This window comes from Lontra canadensis, unplaced genomic scaffold, assembly GCF_010015895.1.
Source record: "Lontra canadensis isolate GAN:19392208 unplaced genomic scaffold, GSC_riverotter_1.0 scaffold1, whole genome shotgun sequence".
Lineage (NCBI taxonomy): Eukaryota > Metazoa > Chordata > Mammalia > Carnivora > Mustelidae > Lontra > Lontra canadensis.
The window spans coordinates 26,917,029-26,941,579 of NW_022630995.1; the positions used below are offsets into that span (position 1 = coordinate 26,917,029).

At 42.5% G+C, this 24,551-nt stretch overlaps 1 protein-coding gene across 1 annotated transcript in view; it reads left to right on the forward strand.

The window, feature by feature from the left end:
- Nucleotides 1-3,816: 3,816 nt before the first annotated feature.
- Nucleotides 3,817-24,551, forward strand: part of FRYL (FRY like transcription coactivator) — a 260,625-nt gene continuing 239,890 nt past the window's right edge. Inside the window, exon 1 of the mRNA XM_032852083.1 lies at nt 3,817-4,051. The gene's annotated coding sequence lies outside the window, so the exon portion shown is untranslated. The remainder of the gene's footprint in view (nt 4,052-24,551) is intronic.

Genomic DNA, 24,551 nt, shown 5'->3' on the forward strand with positions numbered 1-24,551 from the left:
AGAAGGTAATGCTTCGTTTGGGTTTTGATGGACGGATATATGAGACTCCTCCAGGTGAGCGTGGAGGGAAGGCTATTCTACACAAGGGAACCACATGCCCAAAGGCACTGAGCCTAGCTTGAATGAACAGCATCATTGAAATAGAGCGGCCATTTTAAGTGTCAAATGAAGGAGTGGCCAGAGGAGAAACCCGAGAGGTAGCCTGCAGTCAGATTATAAAGGGAGATGTATGTTTTGCTGAGTTGCTTGGACCACATTCAGTGTGTGCCTTGAGAATCTGAAGGATTTTGAGCAGGAGAGAATTGGAAATCTTTCTGAAAATATATTAGTATCTCCTTTTTGCCTCAGTAGATGGAATATACAAAACAAAAATGAATCTTTTACTGATGATTAAAGGTCGTTCAGTGATATCCTCAATGAGTATCCGTTCTCATTTTACAAAGGAACACACTGGAAGGTGTGAGGACATGGATCTCCTCTGTAAAGACCCAGGAAATATTTCTTTGAGATTAAAAAAAAAAAAAAATCAAATTACTATGAACTTATTTTCTCTTAATTTGTCTTGTTCTTGTTACTATTAATAAAGGGCTGGGGGAAGGAATTTTTGCTGACAGCTTCTAGGAATTGGATTTTTCTTAATTTTACTGTAGAAAATCACTAGTTAATCACTAATTAACTAGTTAAAAAGTTAAACTAGTTAATTAACTAGTTAATTAGTTAATGTAGAAAATAATTAGTTAATAACTAGTCAATTAATAGATATTATCCACTTAAGGGCTAAGTGAGGGGTAAAGTTGTGCCACTTTCGGATGGAAGTTGGAGATTCTGTCTCTGAAGAATGGAGACATATTCATTCTTCCCGCTTTCTTTACTTAACACATAATAATTGCTATATAAGTGTACAGTGAAATGACCAGAATTTGCAATATAAATGGTAACAATTTTTCTAAAGAAAACTACTGGCTTCACTGGTAGTTCTTTGAGGTGGTTTACCTTTATGTATAAATAGGGAGAATAAATGATTATAACATATTTCGCCTTTTAAAAGGGTTTTAAAAAGATATGTATGCAAGGATGTTAAAAAGCTTTAGTCAGGCTGGCACATTGGTAGAAGATTTCTTTTTATTTTTGATTTGTTTAAAATAATCGCTACACCCAATGTGGGGCTTGAACTCACAACCCCCAAGATCAAGAGTTGCATGCTCTGCTGACTGAGTGAGCCAGCTAGGCACCTCTGGGAGTATTTCTTTTTAAAGAGTGGGGATCTAGCTTAGAGTTGAGAAATAAATGTATGGGATAATATCCCTCTAAGGGGAAAATATAAATTGTACATTTCTGCAGGGACTGGTTCAGTAACACTGAACATCGTTTTGTTTTTTTGTTTTGTTTTGTTTTTTTAAGTCTTTTACATTAAAAAAAACTTATTTATTTGACAGAGATCACAAGTAGGCAGAGAAGCAGGCAGAGAGAGAGGAGGAAGCAGGCTCTCTGTTGAGCAGAGAGCCCCATGTGGGGCTCCATCCCAGGACCCTGGGATCATAACCTGAGCCGAAGGCAGAGGCTTTAACCCACTGAGTCACCCAGGCAGTCCAAGTCTTTTACATTAAAAAAAAAAAAAAAAAAAAAAAAAAGATTTTGAGGGAGAGAGAGAGCATAAGTAGGGAGAGGAGAAATGAGGGAGAAAGTTGAATCTGAACTGAACATAGAGCCAGCCCCCAGGCTTGATGCTACAACTCTTGAGGTCATGACCAGAACTGAAATCAAAAGTCAGATGCTCAACCGACTGAGCCACCCGGGTGCTCAAATACTGAACATTCTTAAGAATGATGTGCTAATTGGAAGCTCTAGGTTTGCAGGTTTTCTAAAAATTTCCTCTATGTAAATACTAATAGTAGTAGTAGGAGGAGGAGGCTGGGTGTATGAGCTGAAAAGTGATAAACAATCCTGTTGTGGGCAAGTGTGAAATAGAGAAAAAATAATATAAATTGTGTTTGTGAGGTGGTGATGTCAGCATGATTGGTTAAATGTAGGGAAGAGAACTTAGAGGTTACTGAAGACTGTCTTCTGGAGTTGCTGAGCCCAATGGTTAGTGTAACAGAACAATCTGGACATCGCAGAACAGGTGCTTTACAAAGAACCTGAAAACATCACCTAGACCTTGAACAAAACCTGTAGCTGTATGCACATCTGAAATAGTAGATGTCTTTATTTCCAGAAGATCATACTAGATGTTAGATATTAGAATACAGAATATTCTTATTCTATCTATAGTCTAATATAGAATGTCAGAACCCAGAAGCAGCCTCAAAGCTTGACAGCTGTATATCAGAAGAAAGCCAATATTACTTTACCTTGACTATAGTTTAAAAAAAAAAAAAAAAAAAGGGCTAACAACCAAAACCCAAAATGGAATAGGCTGAAAATGGGGGTTTAGTTACAGACACTTAAGAGATTTATATTAGCATCTCTGAAGGCTATATAAATATAACCTAGGTAGTTCCTTGTCTCTTGCGCCCTGTAGAAACACCTGAATGACCTACAGCCTTTCCCTGTGCTCACCCTTCTTATGGATATGTCCATAAGATTTTTGAGCTGAACTCGCGGAAAAGTCATTTGAGCTACGGATGTTTATTTCCCCCTTTCTGCCACTAAACTCCCTTCTAGGGTACCGCTGAGAGCTGTCACTTTCTGGGCACCACTGGGTTCCACTGCAAATGCACTAAGTATCCTGAGGTCCGAAGGCTCTCAAAGCTCATCGGCAAACAGGGCCGGGACACTTACCCTTACCCTATCCTTCCCTGGTGGGAAACCCACCAGGCTGTCGAAGAATTTTTCTTCTCCTGGGGGAGGTTTTGCTGCAAGGTCAAGCTTCCGATGCCAGACTCCCTCTTTCCCTCAAGGGATAGCTTTCTGGTGCCCGTTTGGGCTCAGCTTGGGCTCCCCCGGCTCCATGACGGACGTCTTCTACTTTTGATCTTGTCACGAGAGACATCACTTATTTAGTAATTTCAGAAGAGTAACTTAGCTTTCGTGGGGAACGCCGAGATAACACAAAGGACGTGAATTAAGCGGAACTTTTTAATGGAAATGATTTAAATGGTTTTTTCAATGAACGTTTGCGAGATGCCCCCTCCAAGTTTGCAGATGCCTTTACCAAGGCTCTTCGGCGCAGCGAGATGCCAGTGGAATCGACGGTGAGGGTAGAGTGGGCAGTGAGTGAAAACTTGAGCGAGTCTCAAGAGGAGTTAGGACCAGAATTTAGGTCTTCTAGCTCACTCTCACCAGTCCATTCACTAGACAGCGTGCTGGGGCTCCGCAGAATCCCAGCTCGCGACGTATTACCCAACTGGAGAAGATTTGGAATTTCTCTCCCCTCCCTTCCCCGCTTTCCCCAATACAGGCTGTGAGTTTGTCCACGACCCCTACCACCATTTAAAGGGACAGGCGCTTAGATGAAGGCAAAGCAGGGAGGACTTTGCAGCTGTATTTCTCAAACCCGTAAAGGCAGAGCGATAATGGGTAAGGGGCGTGCAGACTAACTCCTTTCTTGCCCAATCAGGTACACAGGAAGATGTCCTTTTACCAATAAAAATAAAGTTCGCTTTCCGGAGGCGGGAGGGTGAGCCTTGACTGCCAGGTCTCCAAAGCAACGATGGAGTAGAGGACAGAGAGTGATTAGAGGGAGGACCAACCCGGAGAAGGGGGCGGGGAGGGAGGGTGGGGCCTCGGTGAGCGGCGGCCGGCTGGGCCAGTGGAGTGTGAGGATTGCTGTTCCTGTTGTAGTGCTTCTCGCCAATCAGGAAGGCGAGGGAGTAGGCGGGGCGGGGAAGGGGTGGGAAGAGCTAGCAGCACCGCCGGGCGTCCGTCGGGCTCAGGGGGGAGAGAGAGAAATCCGGTTAAAATCAGAGTCGGAGGTTTAACCACACATCGGTTCCGATCGGATTATTCCTTAAAGGGGACGCGCCATTGTCAAGAGAACGGAGCCCGGGGGCCGAGGGCGGGGACCGGCGGCGCCCGAGGAGCGAGGCAGCTGCACTTGGACTGGGGACGGGTAGGTGTTGCCGGGGGAAGGACGCTTCATTTCACTTTCTCTTCCAGCCCCGGGGCAGGCGCCGGGATGCCCGCCGACCGGCGGCCACAGCCCTGGCAGGAGACGAGGTCGCCGGCCCTCGCCCGGCTGCCCTTCCTGATGGGAGCCGAGGGGGAGGCGGGCCAGGATGGCTGGCAGGCTGCGCCGCCCCGGCAAAGACTCCTAACGGACGGTAGACGGCGGCGCAGCCCCCGCCTCAACCGAAAACCCGCCGGAGCGGCTGCGGGTCCTCGGGGAGCACCGCGCGCCCCGCTCCCCCGCGCGCCCGGCTCCTCTCGCGCGCGCGGTTGGCCCGCGCGCCCCCTGCCCCTCGCGCGCCTCCCCTCGCGCGCCCCCTGCCCCTCGCGCTCCCGGCGCCCCTTCGCGCGCGCGGCTCTCCTCGCGCGCGCCGCCTCCTCGCCGACTCGCGGGAGCCGCCCCGCGGGGAGGAAGGCGGCGGCGGCCAGGCGGAGGGAGGCTGGCGGCCACGGCTTCGCCGGCCGGGATCGTGAAGGGAGGGCTGAGGAGTAAACTTGGCGCGGCCGCAGGCGGCCCGGGGCGGGAAGAGGCGCCGGGGGGACCCTTGGAACGCGCGGAGTCGCCGGCCCGGCCCAGCATTGTCCCTCTTTTCCTCTGCTCTCGTTTCTCCGCCCCCTCTCCGCGGTCGCACCCCGAGACCCGGAGCCTGCCGGAGCCGGAGTCGGCCCCACGGACGCCGCAGCCCGGGCTCGCCGGGCTCCCGGGCCTGATGAGTGTCTTCGCGGACCTCCGTGTCCCCTCCCGCGCTGGCTGCCTGGGCGCTGAGCTCTTCTTGCAACTTTTCTTTGCCGGTTGATGGAAGTTGTGGCTTCCGGGCAGCAGGTTCTTTGGGGAGAGACTCTTCCTCCTTTCCGGAGAGGGTGATTTCTAGGGCGAGCTGGTTCTTGATTGCTGTCGATCGTTCTTCCCATCCCAGTTTCATTCCTCGGCACCTACAATCGCTTCCCCATGGACTTGCAGTTATACCGGAGCATTAGCCTCTCTCAGGCCAAGATAATATGAGAATAGAGAGGGGGAGAGAGAGAGAGAGAAAGAGAAGAGGGAGCTATGTTGACGAGGAGCAGAAACTCTCTACGTAGAACTGAATTTGTCTTAACCTTTGAACTGCAAAGTTACCTCGACTTACTGGCAGAGCTTCTTTTGGAATGAAAACAGCAACAACAAAACCAACCTATTAGGTTGCTAGGGTCTGTGGGATTAGGAAAAAAAGTATTTTTGGTGGGGGGGATAAACTTAGTTTTTTGTAAAGTGCTGTTCTGCCTAGCAGGTATCTACCACAGAGTTAATTTCTAGTACTGAGCTCATGGGCATCATAATTAGTAACAACAGCTTTTACTATTGATAAAACAGATTTTTTTCTCACCCTGAGCATTATTGCTCTGCTATACCTGTCAATACTTGCTAAAGAAATCATTTAGAAACAGCACAGCCCTTGTTAGAGACCTTATTTAGAAAAGGAATGTTTTCATAAGCATTCATTTTTGACAGTTTCTTCTTGAGCAATACTTTGTAGAGTACTTGCATGTGCAAGTTACAAGCCTATAAACAAAGTAACAGTGGGTGTGTTACTCTGTAGTCTTTTTTGTTGTTGTTTTTGCTACTCATTATCAAAAATAGCACTCCATCCTGTCTTCTCTTCTGAGTTATTTTGTAAAATTATTTCTTTGGAAGAGTGAATTTTGTTGGAATGCCTGGCCCAGTGTTTTTTTTTGTTTTTTTGTTTTTTCTTTTTTTCTTTTAAAGCAATACTAACAACTTCCTGAAGGGTTCCTTGATTAACTCACTGGTAACTTTCTGAGTGGTGTGGAACATTATCAGTTCACAGGCTCAGCAATAACAAGAAAGGAGAAACTGGGCAAACTGAAAGCCAATTTTGGATAATAACATTTGAGAAGTACTCTGTTCTTCCCACAGAATTTAGGAAGTGTAGGCAAACATGTTCTTTTGTAGTAATCTTGATGGCATCTGGCATTGTTACACCTATATTCCTCTCCTCCCTCCCCTTTGATCCTCTTCTGTGATAAGGATGTCAGGCCAGCTTGCTGGTATAATCTCCCTTTCCATCTCATAATACAGTTGAGTAGAAAATTAAAATAAGTTTCCAAATTTCGATCTTTGTTTACTTCCAGCTTAAACAATAGAGGAGAGAATTTCTGAACTTTAAAAAGAGCACATTCAGAAAGAATTATCTTTGAAACAGCTAGGCTATGCTTCCTGGAAAACATTTTTCCTTTGTGCTTTTCATATTGTTTTAAACACATTGTCTTATGTATACACATTGCCAAGACATTTCTTGAGTTTTGAACTGTCCCTTGAGATCCTTGGGAACTAGCACTGTCCTTCATTTCTCTGCAAACCCACCGTGTCACAATAAATGTGTTGTCTTAAGACTTTGTGACAAAGAAAGATAATGTTCTATAAAGGCTGCTTGAGAGATTTAGCTTTCTTTTTTCTTTTTCTTTTTTTTTTTTTTTAAGATTTTATGTATTTATTTGACAGAGATCTCAAGTAGGCAGAGAGGCAGGAGGAGGAAGCAGGCTCCCTGCTGAGCAGAGAGCCTGATGCAGGGCTCCATCCTAGGACCCTGAGATCATGACCTGAGCCTAAGGCAGAGGCTTTAAGCCACTGAGCCACCCAGGTGCCCCAAACTTTTTTTTTTTTTTTAAACAAGCACCCTTTCTGAACAAGTCACACTAAAGCAGAGCAACTAGTTTAGTGTTTATGGGTAGATATTACTAGTCTAGATGCTTTTTGTTCTCTTTGCAAAAACATGATTTAATTATTTATAGTATCTGTTCCTCAGACATCTTTTGTGTTAGTGATAGCTTATTGTCATAGGTATTAGAAGTAGGTTTAGCCTGTCAACTGTATCTGTTGAGTATGTATTTATTTAAGAAGTATTACGGAAAGATAAGATAGAAATGGATTACAGTTATTGCTTTCAAAGGTATAACAGTTTAATGGGAAGACACAAAATTATCAGCCATAGGAAGAAGAGTGCATATCTCATCACAGTAACAAGTGCAAAGTGACAGTGATGCAGGATTCATGCCCAAATGGTAAAAGAATAGTGGAATAACAGAAGAAATCTAGGTGAGGTGGGAAAGTTCTCATTGCTTTATATAGCAGGTTTTACATTTTAAAAGAAATTTTGAAAGATAAAGTATGTTTGGGGGTTGGCTTAGTGTATGTTCTCTACTTGAACTATTTTTATCTATAAAATATTTTTTTGGGGCAGAGCAGGTGTTCTGAATTTCAACTGTTGTTACCTCACTAGAGAGACCATCCATCTAACCCAGCTCAAATGTCACCTTGTCTGCAAGCTCCTCTTCTTCTAACCACATGTGATTGGTCTTTCTTCTTGCTCTTATAAAACCCTTTTACAGCACAGACGATGTTCTGACTTACAATATGGTTATGTTTTTATTTTCTGCATTAGAGTGTAGACTTTGCTAAACCATTAACAAAAGTTGGAGGTACTCCCCTATTTATTTGTTCGTTTGTTTGTTTTTTACTGTTGCCTAAAGTGCTTGAGCACTTTTGTTATCCCACCAGTATTCTAGAAAACCATAAGCTGTAAAGAAGTTCAAATTGTTTTACTTGGGGAAAGTGTGTGTGTGTGTGTGTTTAGCAGTAAACCATTTTTTTCCCTTATCACCAGAGCTTTGCATGCTCTTGAGTACAAGGCTACTACTGTATGTGTTCAAAACATTTCAAAAAACTGGTCAAAATCTCTGTCCCTGAACAGTTTTACCTGCCTTTACCCTGACATACTTTTGGAGTACATACTCCTAAGCTTAATCTCTTCTCATTTCTTGATTCTTTTAATCTCTAGAGAGCATTAAGAATTGTTTGGAGCCTGCCAACAGGCACTTTTCATAGTAGCCCAAGGAGGAATGTGGGAAGACATTTCTTCATGATCAAATCACATATGGAGGTTTTTAGTCAAACCTCCCCTTGCTCATTATGAGAAGGGAGCTACATTTTGGGCAGATGATGTAGGTGATAAGATTCTATTGTTCTAGGTGCTTCTGTAAACTAGCCTGGGGGGAAAAAGATTTTCTAAAGGTTCCTAAATAAGAAACCCAGCTGTAAGCAGCCAGTTGGCTTAATCAGCTGAGAAATCTCCGTTCATTTGGCAAATTTTCATTGAGAACTGCGCCTACTTTGTGTACCTTGCCTAGCATTGAAGGTAAGATTAAGTCAGCCTCTGCCACAATTTTTTTGTGAGCTCAGACTGGTACATGTGGATTAAAAATAGTGTAAAAAGTACACACCTTGGTGAATTTATTATTCATTCTTGTTTATTGTTCTGCATAGCTTCTTTCAAAGTACACTAGCAAACAAACGTGTCTTCCATTTGAGGTGGGTAGGAGTTCATGCACACTGTTAAATAAGTCTGTGAGTTCTAGAATTTTTTTTTTTTTTTAAACCCTGTTCTTGTGGGGCAGCATATTTCTGAAATTCTGCAAACATAAATGTGTCTTTTCCTCACACCCTACAAGGGTTATCCGTTTCAAAGACCGGCATTATGAGACTACACCTATATGCTAGCAGATAACTGGTAGATGCCTTTTTCAGTTTTGTTTTTTTTTTTTTTAATATATTATGAAAATAACCATTTTGAAAAACCGCTTACTTAAAAATACTGTGTGAATTATTTTTAACTTTTATAAAATATACTGATAAGTACTTAAATGTACTATCTTTTTTTTTTTTTTTTTAAAGATTTTATTTATTTATTTGACAGAGAGATCACAGTAGACAGAGGCAGGGAGAGAGAGAGAGAGGGAAGCAGGCTCCCTGCTGAGCAGAGAGCCCGATGCGGGACTTGATCCCAGAACCCTGAGATCATGACCTGAGCCGAAGGCAGCGGCTTAACCCACTGAGCCACCCAGGTGCCCCTACTATCTTTTTTTAAAAGATTTTATATATTTATTTGACAGAGATCACAAGTAGGCAGAGAGTCAGGCAGAGACAGAGGGGGAAGCAGGCTCCCCGCTGAGCAGAGAGCCCAATGCAGGGCTCAATCCCAGGACCCTGAGACCATGACCTGAGCCAAAGGCAGAGGCTTAACCCACTGAGCCACCCAGACACCCCTTAAATGTACTGTCTTTTAAGGTAAAAGGATGCAATTTATTTTTGAGAATTTTCTGTAATTTACTCCACTGATTATAGTTTTACAGGTTTCTGATCATTTCTTCGTCTTTTTAACATTTTTGAATGAGGGGCGTCTGGGTGGCTCAGTCGGTTAAGCATCTGTGTTCAGCTCAGGTCTGATCCCAGGATTCTGGGATCTAGCCCTGCCTAGGCTCCCTGCTTAGGGGGGAGTCTGCTTTTCCCTCTCCCTCTGCCTGCTGCTCCCTCTGCTCATGCTCTCTGTCTGTCAAAGAAATAAATAAAATTTTAAAAAATGAAAGATTTTTTTGAATGAACGTTTTTGGTCAGACCTAAGACACTTTGATGCTGCTGCTTTCTTGATCTTTCCAGGAGATAAGATTTTCACCGGCTGCTTCCTGCTGTTGGGTGACAGCAATGGTAAGATCCATCTCTAGTTCAGAGCATCTATACCTCAGAGGGGTTGAAGTGTTGTGTTGTGTTGTGTTTAGTTTATTCAAGGGCATCTGGGAATTATGAGGAAACGATAGTAGTTACACTCACTGCAATGCAGCCTCACGTTTTAATTCATAAAATATTCACATGTATGCTTTGTCGCTTGAGTAAATTGCAGTGTAATAGTTCAACTTCTCAGGATTCCATGTTTTGTTCTGTGTAGAGTTTTGTTGTGTCTCTGTTTCATGGTAAAATGCAGATATGACGGAATTTAGTCCAGTACTAAAGAATGCTGGGAAGATCATTTAATACAATTTTCAGTTTTGTGTATCTGTTTAAAAATAGAAGATGGATTGTGATGTTCATAATCCTGGTTAAAGAATATCACTGTGGTGGTTCCTTTTGTGCGTCTTGAGCAGTGGTGAACACACGATGATTTATTTGCAGAAAAGCGCTGGCCATTAGTTTCCTCAGTTAGCAGTCTACAGACCACCACTGGTGGTCAGACCGTGGCTTGTTCACTTGTCGCGAAACTCTTCCTTTCTAAATCATGTTGGTTTGGAGATTGGTTTGCGTATTACTTTACTGTTAGCTGTATCTCTCTGCTCTCATGATGCCTGCCTACTGTACCTACCATGCCTTTCTAATAATTTGATAGTTTGGTGTGCCATGAGTAGAACCCATAAACACACTTGTGGAATGGTGGATAAAAATATTAGAAGGTTCTGAAGAACGAGCCAGAGAAGCACAGGGGTTTAGTACTAGGACCTTGTTATATTGATTTTCACTGCTTGGAGGACTCTTGGCTTCTTTCCTGGTTTTGGACTCTGTTTCAGGTAGGCGATGTCTCTGGATAGCAGGTGGTGTAACGGGGTGGTACATAATTACCTTGTAGATGTTTAGCTTCCACTGAATAATAGACCTTTTAAAATTCTGTCCTACTCAGTCTAACTCAAGTGGATGGTGAATAATTAAGTGGATGGGAAAAAGGAAAAGTTCTTTCTTGGATGTCTTGATATTCTTTTTTTTTTTTTTTTTTTTCCTGTAAGAAATGTTTTCTTGCCAGTCTTTTCAGGTGTTATCTTATATAAACATATATTTTTTTCCCCAGGGGTACAGGTCTGTGAATCGCCAGGTTTACACACTTCACAGCACTCACCATAGCACATACCCTCCCCAATGTCCATAACCCCACCCCCCCTCTCCCAACCCCCCTCCCCTCAGCAACCCTCAGTTTGTTTTGTGAGATTAAGAGTCACTTATGGTTTATCTCCCTCCCAATCCCATCTTGCTTCATTTACTCTTCTCCTACCCCCTTAACCCCCCATGTTGCATCTCCTCTCCCTGATATCAGGGAGATCATATGATAGTTGTCTTTCTCTGATTGACTTATTTCGCTAAGCATGATACCCTCTAGTTCCATCCACGTTGTCGCAAATGGCAAGATTTCATTTCTTTTGATGGCTGCATAGTATTCCATTGTGTATATATACCACATCTTCTTTATCCATTCGTCTGTTGATGGACATCTAGGTTCTTTCCATAGTTTGGCTATTGTAGACATTGCTGCTATAAACATTCGGGTGCACGTGCCCCTTCGGATCACTACGTTTGTATCTTTAGGGTAAATACCGAGCAGTGCAATTGCTGGGTCATAGGGTAGTTCAATTTTCAACATTTTGAGGAACCTCCATGCTGTTTTCCAGAGTGGTTGCACCAGCTTGCATTCCCACCAACAGTGTAGGAGGGTTCCCCTTTCTCCGCATCCTCGCCAGCATGTGTCATTTCCGGACTTGTTAATTTTAGCCATTCTGACTGGTGTGAGGTGGTATCTCATTGTGGTTTTGATTTGTATTTCCCTGATGCCGAGTGATGTGGAGCACTTTTTCATGTGTCTGTTGGCCATCTGGATGTCTTCTTTGCAGAAATGTCTGTTCATGTCTTCTGCCCATTTCTTGATTGGATTATTTGTTCTTTGGGTGCTGAGTTTGCTAAGTTCTTTATAGATTCTGGACACTAGCCCTTTATCTGATATGTCGTTTGCAAATATCTTCTCCCATTCTGTCAGTTGTCTTTGGTTTTGTTAACTGTTTCCTTTGCTGTGCAAAAGCTTTTGATCTTGATGAAATCCCAATAGTTCATTTTTGCCCTTGCTTCCCTTGCCTTTGGTGATGTTCCTAGGAAGATGCTGCTGCGGCTGAGGTCAAAGAGGTTGCTGCCTGTGTTCTCCTCAAGGATTTTGATGGATTCCTTTCTCACATTGAGGTCCTTCATCCATTTTGAGTCTATTTTCGTGTGTGGTGTAAGGAAATGATCCAATTTCATTTTTCTGCATGTGGCTATCCAATTTTCCCAACACCATTTATTGAAGAGGCTGTCTTTTTTCCATTGGACATTCTTTCCTGCATTGTCGAAGATGAGTTGACCATAGAGTTGAGGGTCTATTTCTGGGCTCTCTATTCTGTTCCATTGATCTATGTGTCTGTTTTTGTGCCAGTACCATGCTGTCTTGATGATGACAGCTTTGTAATAGAGCTTGAAGTCCGGAATTGTGATACCACCAACTTTGGCTTTCTTTTTCAATATTCCTTTGGCTATTCGCGGTCTTTTCTGGTTCCATATAAATTTTAGGATTATTTGTTCCATTTCTTTGAAAAAAATGGATGGTACTTTGATAGGAATTGCATTAAATGTGTAGATTGCTTTAGGTAGCATAGATATTTTCACAATATTTATTCTTCCAATCCAGGAGCATGGAACATTTTTCCATTTCTTTGTGTCTTCCTCAATTTCTTTCATGAGTACTTTATAATTTTCTGTGTATAGATTCTTAGCCTCTTTGGTTAGGTTTATTCCTAGGTATCTTATAGTTTTGGGTGCAATTGTAAATGGGATTGACTCCTTAATTTCTCTTTCTTCTGTCTTGTTGTTGGTGTAGAGAAATGCGACTGATTTCTGTGCATTGATTTTATATCCTGACACTTTACTGAATTCCTGTACCAGTTCTAGCAGTTTTGGAGTGGAGTCTTTTGGGTTTTCCACATGTAGTATCATATCATCTGCGAAGAGTGATAGTTTGACTTCTTCTTTGCCGATTTGGATGCCTTTAATTTCTTTCTGTTGTCTGATTGCTGAGGCTAGGACTTCTAGTACTATGTTGAATAGCAGTGGTGATAACGGACATCCCTGCCGTGTTCCTGACCTTAGCGGAAAAGCTTTCAGTTTTTCTCCATTGAGAATGATATTTGCGATGGGTTTTTCATAGATGGCTTTGATAATATTGAGGTATGTGCCCTCTATCCCTACACTTTGAAGAGTTTTGATCAGGAAGGGATGCTGTACTTTGTCAAATGCTTTTTCAGCATCTATTGAGAGTATCATATGGTTCCTGTTCTTTCTTTTATTAATGTGTTGTATCACATTGATTGATTTGCGGATGTTGAACCAAACTTGCAGCCCTGGAATAAGTCCCACTTGGTCGTGGTGAATAATCCTTTTAATGTACTGTTGAATCCTATTGGCTAGTATTTTGGTGAGAATTTTTGCATCTGTGTTCATCAAGGATATTGGTCTGTAGTTCTCTTTTTTGATGGGATCCTTGTCTGGTTTGGGGATCAAGGTGATGCTGGCCTCATAAAATGAGTTTGGAAGTTTCCCTTCCATTTCTATTTTTTGGAACAGTCTCAGGAGAATAGGAATTAGTTCTTCTTTAAATGTTTGGTAGAATTCCCCCGGGAAGCTGTCTGGCCCTGGGCTTTTGTTTGTTTGGAGATTTTTGATGACTGTTTCAGTCTCTTTACTGGTTATGGGTCTGTTCAGGCTTTCTATTTCTTCCTGGTTCAGTTGTGGTAGTTTATATGTCTCTAGGAATGCATCCATTTCTTCCAGATTGTCAAATTTGTTGGCATAGAGTTGCTCATAATATGTTCTTATAATTGTCTGTATTTCTTTGGTGTTCGTTGTGATCTCTCCTCTTTCATTCATGATTTTATTTATTTGGGTCCTTTCTCTTTTCTTTTGGATAAGTCTGGCCAGGGGTTTATCAATCTTATTAATTCTTTCAAAGAACCAGCTCCTACTTTCGTTGATTTGTTCTATTGGTTTTTTGGTTTCTATTTCATTGATTTCTGCTCTGATCTTTATGATTTCTCTTCTCCTGCTGGGTTTAGGGTTTCTTTCTTGTTCTTTCTCCAGCTCCTTTAGGCGTAGGGTTAGGTTGTGTACTTGAGACCTTTCTTGTTTCTTGAGAAAGGCTTGTACCGCTATATATTTTCCTCTCAGGACTGCCTTTGTTGTGTCCCACAGACTTTGAACCGTTGTATTTTCATTATCATTTGTTTCCATGACTTTTTTCAATTCTTCTTTAATTTCCTGGTTGACCCATTCATTCTTTAGAAGGATGCTGTTTAGTCTCCATGTATTTGGGTTCTTTCCAAATTTCCTCTTGTGATTGAGTTCTAGCTTCAGAGCATTGTGGTCTGAAAATATGCGAGGAATGATCCCAATCTTTTGATACCAGTTGAGACCTGATTTAGGACCAAGGATGTGATCTATTCTGGAGAATGTTCCATGTGCACTAGAGAAGAATGTGTATTCTGTTGCTTTGGGATGAAATGTTCTGAATATATCTGTGATATCCATCTGGTCCAGTGTGTCATTTAAGGCCTTTATTTCCTTGTTGATCTTTTGCTTGGATGATCTGTCCATTTCAGTGAGGGGAGTGTTAAAGTCCCCTACTATTATTGTATTATTGTGGATGTGTTTCTTTGATTTTGTTATTAATTGGTTTATATAGTTGGCTGCTCCCACGTTAGGGGCATAGATATTTACAATTGTTAGATCTTCTTGTTGGACAGATCCTTTGAGTATGATATAGTGTCCTTCCTCATCTCTTATTATAGTCTTTGGCTTAAAATCTAATTGATCTGATATAAGGATTGCCACTCCTGCTTTCTTCTGATGTCCATTAGCATGGTAAATTCTTTTCCACCCCTTCACTTTAAATCTGAAGGTGTCTTCAGGTTTAAAATGACATATAGATGGGTTTTGTTTTTTTATCCATTCTGATACCCTGTGCCTTTTGATTGGGGCATTTAGCCCATTAACATTCAAGGGTAACTATTGAGAGATATGAATTTAGTGCCATTGTATTGCCTGTAAGGTGACTGTTATTGTATTTTGTTTCTGTTCCTTTCTGATCTACTACTTTTAGGCTCTCTCTTTGCTTAGAGGACCCCTTTCAATATTTCCTGTAGAGCTGGTTTGGTGTTTGCAAATTCTTTCAGTTTTTGTTTGTCCTGGAAGCTTTTAATCTCTCCTTCTATTTTCAATGATAGCCTAGCTGGATATAGTATTCTTGGCTGCATGTTTTTCTCGTTTAGGACTCTGAATATATCATGCCAGCTCTTTCTGGCCTGCCAGGTCTCTGTGGATAAGTCTGCTGCCAATCTAATATTTTTACCATTGTATGTTACAGACTTCTTCTCCCGGGCTGCTTTCAGGATTTTCTCTTTGTCACTAAGACTTGTAAATTTGACTATTAGGTGATGGGGTGTGGACCTATTCTTACTGATTTTGAGGGGGGTTCTCTGAACCTCCTGGATTTTGATGCTTGTTCCCTTTGCCATATTGGGGAAATTCTCTCCAATAATTCTCTCCAGTATACCTTCTGCTCCCCTCTCTCTTTCTTCTTCTTCTGGAATCCCAATTATTGTAATGTTGTTTCGTCTTATGGTGTCACTTATCTCTCGAATTCTGCCCTCGTGGTCCAGTAGCTGTTTGTCCCTCTTTTGCTCAGCTTCTTTATTCTCTGTCATTTGGTCTTCTATATCGCTAATTCTTTCTTCTGCCTTGTTTATTCTAGCAGTGAGAGCCTCCATTTTTGATTGCACCTCATTAATAGCTTTTTTGATTTCAACTTGATTCGATTTTAGTTCTTTTATTTCTCCAGGAAGGGCTTTTATATCTCCCGAGAGGGTTTCTCTAATATCTTCCATGCCTTTTTTGAGCCCAGCTAGAACCTTGAGAATCGTCATTCTGAATTCTAGATCTGACATATTACCAATGTCTGTATTGATTAGGTCCCTAGCCTTTGGTATTGCCTCTTGTTCTTTTTTTTGTGGTGAATTTTTCCGCCTTGTCATTTTGTCCAGATAAGAGTATATGGAGGAACAAGTAAAATACTAAAAGGGTGGCAACAACCCCAGGAAAATATGCTTTAGCCAAATCAGAAGAGATCCCAAATCGTGAGGGGGGGGGGGTAAGGGGATAAAAAGAGGTTGAGAAAGAAAAAAAAAAAAGAAAAAAAAACAAATAAAGAAAACCAATAATGAAAAAATATGAAAAGGAAAAAAATATATATATATTAGATAAACTAGTTAAAAAACGTTAAAAAACAAAAGGGTAAAAGTTAAAAAATTTAGCAGAAGAAGAGAAAAAAAATTGAAAAAGAAAAAAAAATTACCTGCAAGGCTAAAGAATCCTGGGGAGAAAGCCATGAGTTCCGTGCTTTGCTTTCTCCTCCTCTGGAATTCCGCTGCTCTCCTTGGTATTTAAACTGCACTCCTCGTAAGTGAACTTGTTCCTGGCTGGGTTTCTTGTTGATCTTCTGGGGGAGGGGCCTGTTGTAGTGACTCTCGAGTGTCTTTGCCCCAGGCGGAGTTGCACCGCCCTTACCAGGGGCCGGGCTGAGTAATCCGCTCGGGTTTGCTTTCGGGAGCTTTTGTTCCCTGAGCGCCCTCCGTAGAGTCTGGAGGACGGGAATGAAGATGGCGGCCTCCCAGTCTCCAGCCTGGAGGAGCCGAGAGCCCGGGGCCCCACTCCTCAGTGTGCCCTCAGAGAACAGCGCCCAATTACTCCCGTCACCCTGTCTCCGGCCTCGCTCCGAGCTGACCGAGCCTGTGACCGGTTCAAGGTAACCCGAGCTAAGAGTCACTCCTCGGCTCTGTCTCTGTAGCCGGCTTCCCCGTTCTAATACCTGCAAGCTCTGCGACACTCAGACACCCCGATCCTTCTGTGACCCTGTGGGACCTGAGGCCACACTGACCCCGCGTGGGCTTCACCCCAGTTTAGCCTCTGGATCGATGTCCCTCAGCGGAACAGACTTTTAAAAGTCCTGATTTTGTGCTCCGTTGCTCCGCTGCTTGCCGCGAGCCGGCCCCTCCCCTCCGCGGTCTATCTTCCCGTCGCTTTGGATTCACTTCTCCGCCAGTCCTACCTTTCAGAAAGTGGTTGATTTTCTGTTTCTAGAATTGCTGTTCTTCTTCTCTTCGATCTCCCATTGGATTTGTAGGTGTTTGCAATCTTTAGATAAGCTATCTAGCTGATCTCCCGCTACCTGAAGTAGTCTCAGCTGCTACTTCTCCGCCATCTTGGCTCTTCCCTTTGATATTCTTTTTTTAAAGATTTTATTTCTGTATTTGAAAGAGAGCGTGAAGTAGGGGAGGGGCAGGGGGGAGGGAGAGGCAGACTCCCCACTGAGCAGGGAGCCTGACATGGGGCTTGATCCCAGGACCCTGAGAACATGACCTGAGCTGAAGGCAGACGCTTAACCGACTGAGACACCCAGGCGTCCTGGATATCTTGATATTTTACATATTGAGAGAACTGTCATGATCCCCAAGCTTGTACACCAGGATATTTGAATGCACTGGTGCCTGCTTGCAATACAGAGCCTCATACAGTTCCATGAGCAGAAGGTAGAGGCCTTCAATGACAGAAAGGCTGCATGCAAAATAGCCACCTTTGCCTAGTATCTGGATATTTATATTTCTTTTTTTTTCTTTTTAAGATTTTATTTATTTATTTGACAGACAGAGATCACAAGTAGGCAGAGAGGCAGGCAGAGAGAGAGAGAGAGGAAGGGAAGCAGGCTCCCTGCTAAGTGGAGAGCCCAGTGCGGAGCCTGATCTCAGGACCCTGGGATCATGACCTGAGCTGAAGGTAGAGGCTTAAACCCACTGAGCCACCCAGGTGCCCCTGGATATTTATATTTCAACTGGATCTTCTGGTAATCTGTTTTCTTTGAGGCAAAATTGTCTTTGTAGGTGCTGTTTTCTGTTTGTGTTAATGATAACTTAGACTATGTGTTATATTTAATATTCCTGGCAATCATGAAACTTCAGTATACTTTCAGTAAATACTGGTTAGAGTTTAGTCATACATTTCTTGATGGTTGCTGCACTTTTTCCTGTTGTAGAACTCACGGAGTTATAGTGTTTTCAGAGCTGCACTGTCTTGGGAATGATCTGATAGAATTCTTACGTCTTGTGGATGACAATGAGATTGTGACTTGTTTAAACTATGGATAGAATAGAGTACTTTTTGATTCTCAGCCCGGTGTCTGTCCTGTTTTTGTGTATGCTTCCCTAAGTAAAACTTTGAAGGGATAGATAGAATCTTAGACTTTTGTAGCTTGTGTAACAGAAGTCTGCACGTTTGTTTTGGTCATACTCCAGCAGTATCAAGAACTGTGTCTGCATTCTCCATATGTATGTTTGTTGTAAACTATATATTACCTATACTGTACATAGTAAGACGTTCATAAGAAATGAGATAAAGATGAAAAAACATCGTAGAACAATTTAAAATGTATTATTTTCATGTTTTTGATTCCACTTAAAATATTAGTAATTTTAAAAATAAGTATGACTGAATGTCATCACTCAAAGAAACTATTTTGGGGCACCTGGGTGGCTCAGTGAGTTAAAGCCTCTGCCTTTTGCTCAGGTCGTGATCTCAGGGTCCTGGCTGGGATCGAGCCCTGCATCGGGCTCTCTGCTCAGAAGGGAGCCTGCTTCCTCCCACCCCCCTCTCTGCCTGCCTCTCTGCCTACTTGTGATCTCTGTCTGTCATATAAATAAATAAAATCTTAAAAAAAAAACCACCTTTATTTTAAATTAACTATAGACTCATAGGAAATTGTGAAAACAGTACAGGGAGTGTGTGTAACTTTCGTTCAGCTTCCCAAGTGTAATATCTTACATAACATGACATTAACAATCATGTTTAATCAGGAAACTGGCATTGGTATAATACTGTTCAGTAGCCATATTCCGTTTTCATGGTTTTTAGTGCACTCATTCGTGTGTGTGTGTGTACGTGTAGTTTTGTGCAGTTAATAACATTTCATGTCTAGATTTGTTTCCCTACCACCACAATCACTACCACCCCTGTTCCATCACTGCCAAGAAACTCCCCCATGCAGCTCAAGGTCCCCTCCACTCCCCCCGGTCCCTGTATACTGGCAACCACTCTTTGTTCTATCTCTATAATTGTGTCATTTTGAGAATGTTACATAAATGGAATCCAACTGTATCTTTTCGAGATTGACTTTTTTCCACTCAGCACAATGCCGTAGAGAACCTTGCAAGCTAACCAGTGTAGCGGTAGTTCATTTTTTTGGATTGCTGAATAGTATTCATCGTATGGCTGTTCTACCTTACGCAGTTTGACTACTCACCCGTCGAAGAACACACGAGTTGTTTCCAGTTTTTGCTGTTATGAATAAAGCTGCTGTGAACATTCATGTATAGGTTTTTAGGTGAACCTAAGTTTTCATTTCTCTGGAGTGAATGCCCAAGAGTGCAGCTGCTGGGTCATATTATAAGTGAATGATTAATTTTATAAGAAACTGCCAGACTGTTTTCCAGAGTGTCTGTATGTTCTCACTAGCTGTGTGTGAAAGATTTGGTTTCTCCATACACTTGTCAGAATTTGGTATTTTCACTTTTTTTTTTTTTTTTTTTTTACATTAGTGATTCTAAGTAGTTGTGTAATGGTAGCTCACTGTGGTTTTAATTTGCCTTTCCCTAATGGGCAAATTGTTTCCCTAATGAGCAAATTGTATTGTTTTTCACTGTTGAGCTTTGAGAGTTCTTCCTAGCATCTGGATATAAACCCTTTGTCAGATGCGTGATTGGCAAAATTTTCTTCCCATCCAGGCTTGTCTTTCCATCCTCTTAACTGGGTATCTTAGAGAGCAAAAAAGTTTAAAATTTTCATATACTGCATCCAAACATTTTTTTTTTCATTTATGAATTGTGCTTTTCATGTCTTATCTGTGGACTCTTCATCCAGTCCTAGGTCTCAAAGATTTTTTTTTTCCCCTATGTTTTCTTCTAAAAGTTACATAGTTTTATAGTTCACAAGATAATCATTCTTTTACCTTACAGTTTTGGTAGAGCACTGGTATTGGTAATAGGCATTTGGCAGTTCCTTCATTTTCTTGGTGTGAGCTTGTATTTTGCTTTATTTATTTATTTTTTGAAAATATTTTATTTATTTATTTGACAGAGATCACAAGTAGGCAGAGAGGCAGGCGGATGGGGTTGGGTGGGGGGAAGCAGGCTCCCTGCTGAGCAGACAGAGAGCCTGATTTGGGGCTCGATCCCAGGATCCTGGGATCATGACCTGAGCTGAAGACAGAGGCTCTAACCCACTGAGCTACCCAGGTGCCCCATGTATTTTGCTTTATTATGTTTAATCTGCCTTGCTTTGCAAAAAACCCTTTCTTATTTATTATAGGGATAGCTAAATATCCAATTCTGACAGTTTCTATTTATTTCTTTAAATTTTAAACATTTTAATTCCAGTGTAGTAGATATCCAGTGTTAATATTCATTTCAGGTGTACAATATATGATTCACTGCTTCCATATATTATTCAGTGTTCATCAAGAGAAGTGTATTCTTTAATCCCCATCACCTGGTTCACCACCCCCCCCACCAACCCCCCCTTCCTCGCCTCTCCCCCCCACCCCCTGCCACCCTGGCAAGCACCAGTTCTCAATAGCTAAGAGTCTGTTTTTTGGTTTGTCCCTCTCTCTTTGCCTTTGTTCATTTACAAAAAATCTTTTAAAACCCATTTGTGGGTGACATAATTCTACCGAGATCTGCAGATGTGCTTACTTGGGCCCAAGGAAGCTGCAGGATGTTGGAGTTTGCTAAAAGTGAGCCCACAGGTGAGGGCATCACAAACAGCTCCTCCCGGGTACGGAGGGTCTGCCTTTCCTTTAGGGGACATTTACCTACTGGAATACTGGGTGTGTGTTCAGGGCCACAAACAAAAGAAGAGATTTCATCCAGAGATGAGGTGCTTACAGAGTTGTTAGAAGGGCCTGACAGTTGCTCTGGGATGGTGACACAGAGGGAACCCATAAGGGGAGCTCAGAGGGCATCCCTGCCCCTGAATTGGGACCCAGAGCTTGGGCCCCCTCAACAGCTGCTGCTCCAGATGCCCTGGAAACTGCCGGACACGCCAGAGCTGCAAGTCAGGACTAGGAGGGCAGAGTGAGAAACTGCTGGTGGCCTGCCACACTGCTGCTCACCCCCCAGGAAGCTGGAGAATGGACCCTGCAATGATGCTGTGGTGAGGTCTTGTATGTCCATGACTCTGCTTGCCCCCCACACTGCCAAAAACAGTGCCTTTCTGGTCGCCTCTAGGTAGACGGGAGGTCAAGTGCGCCAAAATGTGTGACGGGCAATCTTCACCAGCACGCCCGGTCACAAGGCTGACACTGCCTGCGCAGGACCAGAGACGGTGCTGGTGTCGGTTTCACACACTGAATATGAAAGCTCAGTTTCCAGTTTAAGATAACACGCGTATGTTCAGTCTTAGAGTATTTTCTTTTCACACCAGTAGCATGATCACCCTGCCTCTGTGGGCACATGTACCCCACTTTGAACTTTAATACCTTCTGGATTTCCAAGTAGTAGGAACAGAGTAGGTCTGGTATCCTTTTTTTTTTTTTTCTCAAATACTTGAATTTATCTGAATATTTCCCAGTTTCTAAAACCATATCTATCCGAGGGGCATCTGGCTGGCTCAGTCAGTAGAACATGAGACTCTTGATCTCAGGGTGGTGAGTTCAAGCCCTACACTGGGCATAGAGCTTACTTTAAAACAAACAAAAAACACCCACGTCTTTCCATTTTATAAATATATAAAAGTGTAAAATGTTACTGTTTTGGGAAACCCTCATTAAATCAGTCAACATAATTTTTCCTTACTGTTGGGAACCGAGCCTTCTTTCTAACACCCATGTCTTCCTAGCTGTCCTTGGAGAATAATGTACAAGAGGTGGGTTTTTTCTTAGAACTGTGCTTTGGTGCCAGAGGCCATACAGCCAACTGTCATCATTACTTTGGTATCTATTTGTCAAAAATGATTAAAGTTTGGTTTGTTTTATTGCATACTTCAGATTTTTATTCCTGGGTGTAGCACATTTTGGCACAAACTCAAAAGTGAGACATACAGATATCCTTGTGAAGACTAGTTAGCTACGGTCTGTGATGGCAACAGATTTAAAATGCAATAAAATAAGTTGTATAAAAAATTTTGAGTATGTGTTCATGTGCCTTTTTCTAGTGAGAGGTCCATAGGTTTATCAGATTTCAAAAGCAGAGCCCATGATCCTGAGAAGACTAAAAATGGCTGCTCTAGAGGTAAAAGTTCAGTCAAGACATTTGCCAACAATTGAACACCAAGTCTTTTGCTATCAATCACAGACTGTTTCCCTGATCTCTGTCCTGAGTCTGTAGCCTTTTTTAAGGACATATAAAGAAAATTATTGCTACTCAAGTGTTTAGGGGAGAGTGAAGGAATACCACAAGAGTTCATTATTAAATGAGGGTGGCTAGCTGGAGCTCAGTTATATTGCCCCAGTAGTCATTTTTGTCAAAAAGGATCCATTCCTGTATGGTTGATGGGATCCTGAAAAATGATGGGTTTTATGTGTCAAGATATCTTAAAACATTGATAATCTCTAATCCAATATATTTTGCCTTAGGGAATCTATCTGAATTTTTGAAATAGTTAAAAAATATAACTTCAAATCTGGAGCCTAAAATTATATAATTTAGAGAGGAATCTACAAATCACATAATTTTAGCCTTGCTTTTTTTTTTTTTTTTTTTTTAAACTGATCTTTCTTTTTTTTTTTAAATTTTATTTATTTGTCAGAGAGAGAGGGAGAGAGAGCGAGCACAGGCAGACAGAATGGCAGGCAGAGGCAGAGGGAGAAGCAGGCTCCCTGCAGAGCAAGGAGCCCGATGCGGGACTCGATCCCAGGATGCTGGGATCATGACCTGAGCCAAAGGCAGCTGCTTAACCAACTGAGCCACCCAGGTGTCCCTTAGCCTTGCTTCTTAACATTCTATCATATTACCTCTTCTCATAGACCAAAGCCTAGATGGAATCGATGTAGCATGGCAGAGATTTAAGCACTTTTTTTTTTTTAAAGATTTTATTTATTTATTTGACAGAGATTACAAGAAGGCAGAGAGGCAGGCAGAGAGAGAGAGGAGGAAACAGGCTCCCCACTGAGCAGAGAGCCCGACGTGGGGCTCGAACCCTGGACCCCAAGACCATGACCCAAGCAAAAGGCAGAGGCTTTAACCCACTGAGCCACCCAGGAGCCCCTAAGCACTTTTTAAATAAAATCATGCACAGAGATTTCTGATGATGAAAGGAGAGATGGTTTTGGTTAAAGTAGGGGGCAAGTAAAGCCTTTTTCCCTTTACCCCCAAACCAACACACACACACACACACACGCAGTGAGAGGGTAGTGAGGGCTTTTGAAACAGGCCAGTGGAGGCTGTGTCATCTGAGTCCTGGTTCCACTGGTTCAGCTCCGCAAACATTATTAAAATAGTATCTCTTATAAGCCTGACTATTTTGGTTATTTAAAGTCTCTCAAAGTGTTCTGGGTTGTCTCAGATTCCTCATGTATAAAATGAGTAAAACATGATTTCCCTCATAGAGTGGTTGTGGGGACTAAATTAAGAGGTACAAATGAAGCAGGGTGCCTGGGTGGCTCAGTTGGTTAAGCCACTGCCTTCGGCTCAGGTCATGATCCCAGAGTCCGGGGATCGAGCCCCGCATCAGGCTCTCGGCTCTGCGGGGAGTCTGCTGCTCCCTCTGACCTTCTCCCCTCTCATGCTCTCTTTCTCTCTCAAATAAATAAATAAATAAAATCTTAAAAAAAAAAAAAAGATACAAATGAAGCACATAGCTGAGTGCCTGTGGCAGGCCGAGTAATGTCATCCCTCCACGTCTTCGTCCCTGGAACCTGTGAGAGTTATATTACAGAGCTGAAGGGAATTGAGGTTTCAGGTGGAATTAAGGTTGCTAATCAGCTCATTTTAATAAGAGTATTCTGGGTTATTACATTAGGGTGGGCCTAATGTAATCTTTAAAAGAAGCAGGAGGCAGGAAAGTCAGGAACAGAGAGATGGCATCATGAGAAGGAGCCCAATGTCTGTTGGTGGCTCTGAAGATAAAAGCAGGCCGGAGCCATGTGAGGTGGGCAGCCTCCATAAACCAGGAAAGGCAAGAAAATGGAATCTCCTTAGAGCTTCCAGAAAGGAACCCAGCTCTGCCAACATTTTGGTTGTAGCCCAGTGAGACCTGGGTTATTTTGGACTTCTGACTGCCGGAACTGTAAGATAATGAATTTGTGTTATTTTAAGCCACTAGTTTTGTGATAATTTGTCACTGCGGCAATTGATTTTTACTGCAGGAAACCGATATAGTGCTTTCTTAATAACTATTAGGAGCTAAATAAACCTCTTTCTCTCTTAAAACCACCTGCTGATGGGGCGCCTGGGTGGCTCAGTCGGTAAAGCAGCTGCCTTTGGCTCAACTGCTTTGGCTCCTGATCCTAGAATCCTGGGATCAAGCTCCACATCACGCTCCCTGTTCAGCGGAGCACCTGCTTCTTCCTCTGCCTGCCGCTCTGCCTACTTGTGCTCTCTATTTCTCTGTTAAATAAATCTTAAAAACAAAACTGCTGAATTTAACCCTTGTCCACTTCAACATATCCTGTACCTAGTTTTCCCTTTTCAGAAAGAAATATGTCCTTTATCTTTTGACTTGAGCCCCAGAATCTCAT